Here is an 8,117-nt window from a genome sequence, read left to right as displayed (position 1 = left end):
TTTTTTTTTTGAAAAGTTTTTTTCTTAAATTGTTAATATTTGTCGTAATTGTCTTAAAAGTAATAGAAAACGATATTCATATGGTTTATACCACGTCACATTAACCCATAAATGCTCAGAGAACACATTTCCATTTGAACCCTTGCCACGTAATGAGTGCGACGAAAAAATATTCGATAACCACTGTTTCTATGTTTTTAACGATGCTTATTTCGATGGTGTTGGTTAAAAATACCTCCGACAATATTAAAGCATGGAACAATCGAAAATAAACAAAAAAACGTGTAACAATAATTTACGTTTTGAAGTAATTTTTTATTTTCATTATTATTGGTGGAATTGTAATTTTATTTTATCTAATATATCTTTATCCGTTTGTCGGTGTTATGATTTGAAATATGACCTTTTTTCATGAAGGTGAGTAGCCGGGCAGGCACGGATATATTTTGTCTTATTTTGAGTCAGTTTTGTTTTGGCCAGGCCTGTGTGCAGTACTGTTTTGCAATTGCTTTAAGTGTACACTTCTATTCAGCATCCATTTACCCCCTTTTCTTTATGCAAAACAGTAATTTCGGTATTTGTTTCATGTTTTTGTGATGTGTCTGCCTGCTATATGCCGTTTCGGACTGCTAAGCGATGACCCGCGTAAGTTAAAGTGGTTTATTTAATTCGTAATTAATCCTAATTTTACAACTTCTTATGCGCCAAGGACTGCTCTTACCCATAGATAACACGAATTTTATATTAAACGCTAATTAACGTCTGAATCGTACCGCAAATTGGCGCCTACTTTCGGTAAATAGTAAAAACGTCACATCTTTAGCGGCCGGTTTAGCTCCTACAGGAATACAATCTGGAATTTCTGGACACACCGTCTTATGCGCCAAAGACTGCTCTTTCCGATAGATAAAACGAATTTTATATTAAACGCGAATTAACGTAGGAATTGCACCCCAAATTGGAGCCTGCTTTCGGTAAAGTATAAAAACGTCACATTTTAGGGGCCGGTTTGGCTCTTATAGGAATACAATTTGGAATTTCTGGACACACCGTCTTATGCATCAAGGACTGCTCTTTCTGATAGATGAAACGAATTTTATATTAAACGCGAATTAACGTAGGAATTGCTCCCCAAATTGGAGCCCACTTTCGGTGAAGTACAAAAACGTCACATTTTAGGGGTCGGTTTGGGTCCTACAGGAATACAATCTGGAATTTCTGGACAAACCGTTTTATGCATCAAGGACTGCTCTTTCTGATAGATAAAACGAATTTTATATTAAACGCGAATTAACGTAGGAATTGCACCCCAAATTGGAGCCTGTTTTCGGTAAAGTATAAAAACGTCACATTTTAGGGGCCGGTTTGGCTCCTACAGGAATACAATCTGGAATTTCTGGACACACCGTCTTATGCATCAAGGACTGCTCTTTCCGATAGATAAAACGAATTTTATATTAAACGCGAAATAACGACGGAATCGTACCGCAAAGTGGCGCCTACTTTCGGTAAATTATAAAAACGTCACATTTTAGGGGCCGGTTTGGCTCCTACAGGAATACAATCTGGAATTTCTGGACACACCATCTTATGCATCAAGGACTGCTCTTTCCGATAGATAAAACGAATTTTATATTAAACGCGAAATAACGACGGAATCGTACCGCAAAGTGGCGCCTACTTTCGGTAAATTATAAAAACGTCACATTTTAGGGGCCGGTTTGGCTCCTACAGGAATACAATCTGGAATTTCTGGACACACCATCTTATGCATCAAGGACTGCTCTTTCCGATAGATAAAACGAATTTTATATTAAACGCGAAATAACGACGGAATCGTACCGCAAAGTGGCGCCTACTTTCGGTAAATTATAAAAACGTCACATTTTAGGGGCCGGTTTGGCTCCTACAGGAATACAATCTGGAATTTCTGGACACACCATCTTATGCATCAAGGACTGCTCTTTCCGATAGATAAAACGAATTTTATATTAAACGCGAAATAACGACGGAATCGTACCGCAAAGTGGCGCCTACTTTCGGTAAATTATAAAAACGTCACATTTTAGGGGCCGGTTTGGCTCCTACAGGAATACAATCTGGAATTTCTGGACACACCATCTTATGCATCAAGGACTGCTCTTTCCGATAGATAAAACGAATTTTATATTAAACGCGAAATAACGACGGAATCGTACCGCAAAGTGGCGCCTACTTTCGGTAAATTATAAAAACGTCACATTTTAGGGGCCGGTTTGGCTCCTACAGGAATACAATCTGGAATTTCTGGACACACCATCTTATGCATCAAGGACTGCTCTTTCCGATAGATAAAACGAATTTTATATTAAACGCGAAATAACGACGGAATCGTACCGCAAAGTGGCGCCTACTTTCGGTAAATTATAAAAACGTCACATTTTAGGGGCCGGTTTGGCTCCTACAGGAATACAATCTGGAATTTCTGGACACACCATCTTATGCATCAAGGACTGCTCTTTCCGATAGATAAAACGAATTTTATATTAAACGCGAAATAACGACGGAATCGTACCGCAAAGTGGCGCCTACTTTCGGTAAATTATAAAAACGTCACATTTTAGGGGCCGGTTTGGCTCCTACAGGAATACAATTTCGAATTTCTTGACACACCGTCTCATGCACCAAGGACTGCTCTTTCCGATAGATATAACCAATTTTATATTAAACGCGAATTAACGTAGAAATCGCACCCCAAATTGGAGCCTACTTTTAGTAATGTACAAAAAAGTCACATTTTAGTGGCCGGTTTGGCTCCTACAGGAAAACAATTTGGAATTTCTGGACAAACCGTTTTATGCATCTAGGACTGCTCTTTCTGATAGATAAAACGAATTTTATATTAAACGCGAATTAACGTAGGAATCGCACCCCAAATTGGAGCCTACTTTCGGTAAATTATAAAAACGTCACATTTTAGGGGCCGGTTTGGGTCCTACAGGAATACAATCTGGAATTTCTGGACAAACCGTTTTATGCACCAAGGACTGCTCTTTCTGACAGATGAAACGAATTTTATATTAAACGCGAATTAACGTAGGAATCTCACCCCAAATTGGAGCCCACTTTCGGTAAAGTATAAAAACGTCACATTTTAGGCGCCGGTTTGGCTCCTACAGGAAAACAATTTGGAATTTCGGGACACACCATCTTATGCATCAAGGACTGCTCTTTCCGATAGATAAAACTAATTTTATATTAAACGCAAATTAACGTAGAAATCGCACCCCAAATTGGAGCCTACTTTCGGTAAATTATAAAAACGTCACAATTTAAGGGCCGGTTTGGGTCCTACAGGAGTACAATCTGGAATTTCTGGACAAACCGTCTTATGCATCAAGAACTGCTCTTTCTGATAGATAAAACGAATTTTATATTAAACGCGAATTAACGTAGGAATCGCACCCCAAATTGGAGCCTACTTTCGGTAAAGTATAAAAACGTCACATTTTAGGCGCCGGTTTGGCTCCTACAGGAATACAATGTGGAATTTCTGGACACACCGTCTTATGCATCAAGGACTGCTCTTTCCGATAATTCAAACGAATTTTACATTAAACGCGAATTAACGTAGAAATCTCACCCCAAATTGGAGCCTACTTTCGGTAAAGTATAGAAACGTCACATTTTAGGCGCCGGTTTGGCTCCTACAGGAATGCAATCTGGAATATCTGGACTCACCGACTTATGCGCCAAGGACTGCTCTTTCTGATAGATGAAACGAATTTTATATTAAACGCGAACTAACGTCGGAATCGTACCGCAAATTCGCGCCTACTTTCGGTAAAGTATAAAAACGTCACATTTTAGGGGCCGGTTTGGCTCCTACAGGAATACAATCTGGAATATCTGGACACACCGCCTTATGTATCAAGGACTGCTCTTTCTGATAGATAAAACGAATTTTATATTAAACGCGAATTAACGTAGGAATCGCACCCCAAATTGGAGCCTACTTTCGGTAAAGTATAAAAACGTCACATTTTAGGGGCCGGTTTGGCTCCTACAGGAATACAATCTGGAATTTCTGGACACACCGTCTTATGCATCAAGGACTGCTCTTTCTGATAGATAAAACGAATTTTATATTAAACGCGAATTAACGTAGGAATCGCACCCCAAATTGGAGCCTACTTTCGGTAAAGTATAAAAACGTCACAATTTAGGGGCCGGTTTGGCTCCTACAGGAATACAATCTGGAATTTCTGGACACACCGTCTTATGCACCAAGGACTGCTCTTTCTGATAGATAAAACGAATTTTATATTAAACGCGAATTAACGTAAGAATTGCACCCCAAATTGGAGCCTGTTTTCGGTAAAGTATAAAAACGTCACAATTTAGGTGCCGGTTTGGCTCCTACAGGAATACTATCTGGAATTTCTGGACACACCGTCTTATGCACCAAGGACTGCTCTTTCTGATAGATAAAACGAATTTTATATTAAACGCGAATTAACGTAAGAATTGCACCCCAAATTGGAGCCTGTTTTCGGTAAAGTATAAAAACGTCACATTTTAGGTGCCGGTTTGGCTCCTACAGGAATACTATCTGGAATTTCTGGACACACCGTCTTATGCATCAAGGACTGCTCTTTCTGATAGATAAAACGAATTTTATATTAAACGCGAATTAACGTAGGAATCGCACCCCAAATTGGAGCCTACTTTCGGTAAAGTATAAAAACGTCACATTTTAGGGGCCGGTTTGGCTCCTACAGGAATACAATCTGGAATTTCTGGACACACCGTCTTATGCATCAAGGACTGCTCTTTCTGATAGATAAAACGAATTTTATATTAAACGCGAATTAACGTAGGAATCGCACCCCAAATTGGAGCCTACTTTCGGTAAAGTATAAAAACGTCACATTTTAGGGGCCGGTTTGGCTCCTACAGGAATACAATCTGGAATTTCTGGACACACCGTTTTATGCATCAAGGACTGCTCTTTCTGATAGATAAAACGAATTTTATATTAAACGCGAATTAACGTAGGAATTGCACCCCAAATTGGAGCCTGCTTTCGGTGAAGTATAAAAACGTCACATTGTAGGGGCCGGTTTGGCTCCTACAGGAATACAATTTCGAATTTCTTGACACACCGTCTCATGCACCAAGGACTGCTCTTTCCGATAGATATAACCAATTTTATATTAAACGCGAATTAACGTAGAAATCGCACCCCAAATTGGAGCCTACTTTTAGTAATGTATAAAAACGTCACATTTTAGTGGCCGGTTTGGCTCCTACAGGAATACAATTTCAAATTTCTGGATACACAGTCGTATGCACTAGAAACTGCTCTTTCCGGTAGATAAAACGAATTTTATATTAAAAGCCAATTAACGTAGAAATCGCTCCCCAAATTGGAGCCTACTTTCGGTATAGTATAAACACGTCACATTTTAGGGGCCGGTTTGAGCTCCTACAGGAATACAATCTGAAATTTCTGGACGCACCGTCTTATGCATCCAGGACTGCTCTTTCTGATAGATGAAACTAATTTTAAATTAAACGCGAACTAACGTCGGAATCGTACCGCAAATTGGCGCCTACATTCGGTAAAGTATAAAAACGTCACATTTTAGGGGCCGGTTTGGCTCCTACAGGAAAACAATTTGTAATTTCTGGACTCACCTACTTATGCGCCAAGGACTGCTCTTTCTGATAGATAAAACGAATTTTATATTAAACGCCAATTAACATAGAAATCGCTCCCCAAATTGGAGCCTACTTTCGGTATAGTATAAACACGTCACATTTTAGGGGACGGTTTGGCTCCTACAGGAATACAATCTGAAATTTCTGGACGCACCGTATTATGCGCCAAGGACTGCTCTTTCTGATAGATAAAACGAATTTTATATTAAACGCTAATTAACGTAGAAATCGCACCCCAAATTGGAGCCTACTTTCGGTAAAGTATAAAAACGTCACATCTTAGGGGCCCGTTTGACTCCTACAGGAATACAATTTGGAATATCTGGACACACCGTCTTATGCATCAAGGACTGCTCTTTCTGATAGATAAAACGAATTTTATATTAAACGCCAATTAACGTAGAAATCGCACCCCAAATTGGAGCCTAGTTTCGGTAAATTATAAAAACGTCACATTTTTGTGGCCGGTTTGGCTCCTACAGGAATACAATTTGGAATTTCTGGACACACTGTCTTATGCGCCATAGACTGCTCTTTCTGACAGATAAAACTAATTTTATATTAAACGCGAGTTAACGTAGAAATCGCACCCCAAATTGGAGCCTACTTTCGGTAAATTATAAAAACGTCACATTTTAGGGGCCGGTTTGGCTCCTACAGGAATACAACTTGGTATCTCTGGACACACCTTCTTATGCACCAAGGACTGCTCTTTCTGATAGATGAAACTAATTTTATATTAAACCCGAACTAACGTCGGAATTGTACCGCAAATTGGCGCCTACATTCGGTAAAGTATAAAAACGTCACATTTTAGGGGCCGGTTTGGCTCCTACAGGAAAACAATTTGGAACTTCTGGACTCACCGACTTATGCGCCAAGGACTGCTCTTTCTGATAGATAAAACGAATTTTATATTAAACGCCAATTAACGTAGAAATCGCACCCCAAATTGGAGCCTACTTTCGGTAAAGTATAAAAACGTTACATTTTAGGGGCCGGTTTGGCTCCTACAGGAAAACAATTTGGAACTTCTGGACACACAGTCCTATGCAGCAAGGACTGCTCTTTCAGATAGATAAAACGAATTTTATATTAAACGCGAATTAACGTCGGAATCGTACCCCAAAGTGGCGCCTAGCTTCGGTAAATTCTATAAACGTCACACCTTTAGCGGCGGGTTTGGCTCCTACAGGAATACAATCTGGAATTTCTGGACACATCCTCTTATGCATCAAGGACTGCTCTTGCTAGGATATATAGTCGATATATTGACTGATTTTAAGTTACAGGAAGAAAAACATTTTTATATCGTATGTTGTAGAAAACATAAATTTAAACAAAATAACATTATTTTTTATGATAGCGTTTCTAGTAAATTTTATAATGCATGGCGATATGCTTAAGTTTAAGGGAATTGAAAATTTTCATTAAATGTGACTGCAAAAATAGCCCATTTTCTTCATCTCCAATTTTGTGTTAAGCTTACCTATATAAAGGAATTAAACACACGTTTAAGAGGGTGAAAACTATTCCTTTACTATGAATAAGCCATAAATCTGTTAAAAAACAGTCGATTAACTAACCGACGAAAAAAAGGAGGAGGTTCTCAAGTTGACGCATATATAATTTTTTTTAATGTATGACCACGCATAACTTTTTACAGAGTAGTCCGATTTTGATAATTCTTTTTTTATTGGAAAAGGTTGGTCCCATATAAATTTGGAAAAAAAATTCTATGACCACGCATAAGTTTTGATAGAATAGTCCGATTTTGATAATTCTTTTTTTATTGGAAAGGGTATACCTCGAAGTTCGTCCTGTATGAACTTGGAAAAGAAAACATAACCCTAAGGGTAGGAAAACAGGGTATGATTTATAGTAGGAAAATAATAGCAGTAGTAGTAGTAATTAGTAGATTATAGCCACAAAAAAATATAAAATAAAATCTTTTTAACAAAAAAATTAAACCGCCGAAAAAACTGAAAAGCAAAAAATAATAAACCTTTATTTTGTTAACCTTAATAACTAAGTTCTTTAACTAATGTAAGTACCCATACCTAAGTAATTTTGAGTCGGCGCCAAACAATCAATAAACAAAGATCACTAAATTACTTTAAATTTAAAGGATTAACCAAATTAAATTAATAATGCAATGGTTATTTCTTTAAATTTAAGGTAAGTTGGTGACCTTTGTTTATTGATTGTTTAGCGCCGATTCAAAACTATTTAAGTATATACTTTTTGAATCGGCACTAAACCATCAATAAACAAAGATCTGTAATTGCCTTAAATTTAAAGAAAAACCAAATAAAATTAATAATGCAATGGTTATTTTTTTAAATTTAAGGTAATTTAGTGATCTTTGTTTATTGATTGTTTAGTGCCGACTCAAAATTACTTAGGTATACTTA

General features: G+C 37.8%; 1 protein-coding gene across 2 annotated transcripts in view; it reads right to left on the bottom strand.

Moving 5' to 3' along the window:
* Nucleotides 1-8,117, bottom strand: part of LOC108736806 (RNA-binding protein Musashi homolog 2-like) — a 248,417-nt gene that overhangs the window by 195,391 nt on the left and 44,909 nt on the right. The window lies entirely within an intron of this gene.

The sequence above is a fragment of the Agrilus planipennis genome, unplaced genomic scaffold, assembly GCF_000699045.2.
Source record: "Agrilus planipennis isolate EAB-ADULT unplaced genomic scaffold, Apla_2.0 scaffold142, whole genome shotgun sequence".
In the NCBI taxonomy this organism is placed as follows: domain Eukaryota; kingdom Metazoa; phylum Arthropoda; class Insecta; order Coleoptera; family Buprestidae; genus Agrilus; species Agrilus planipennis.
Note: the sequence above shows the minus strand (reverse complement) of the source record. Positions and strands in the feature narration are given on the sequence as shown.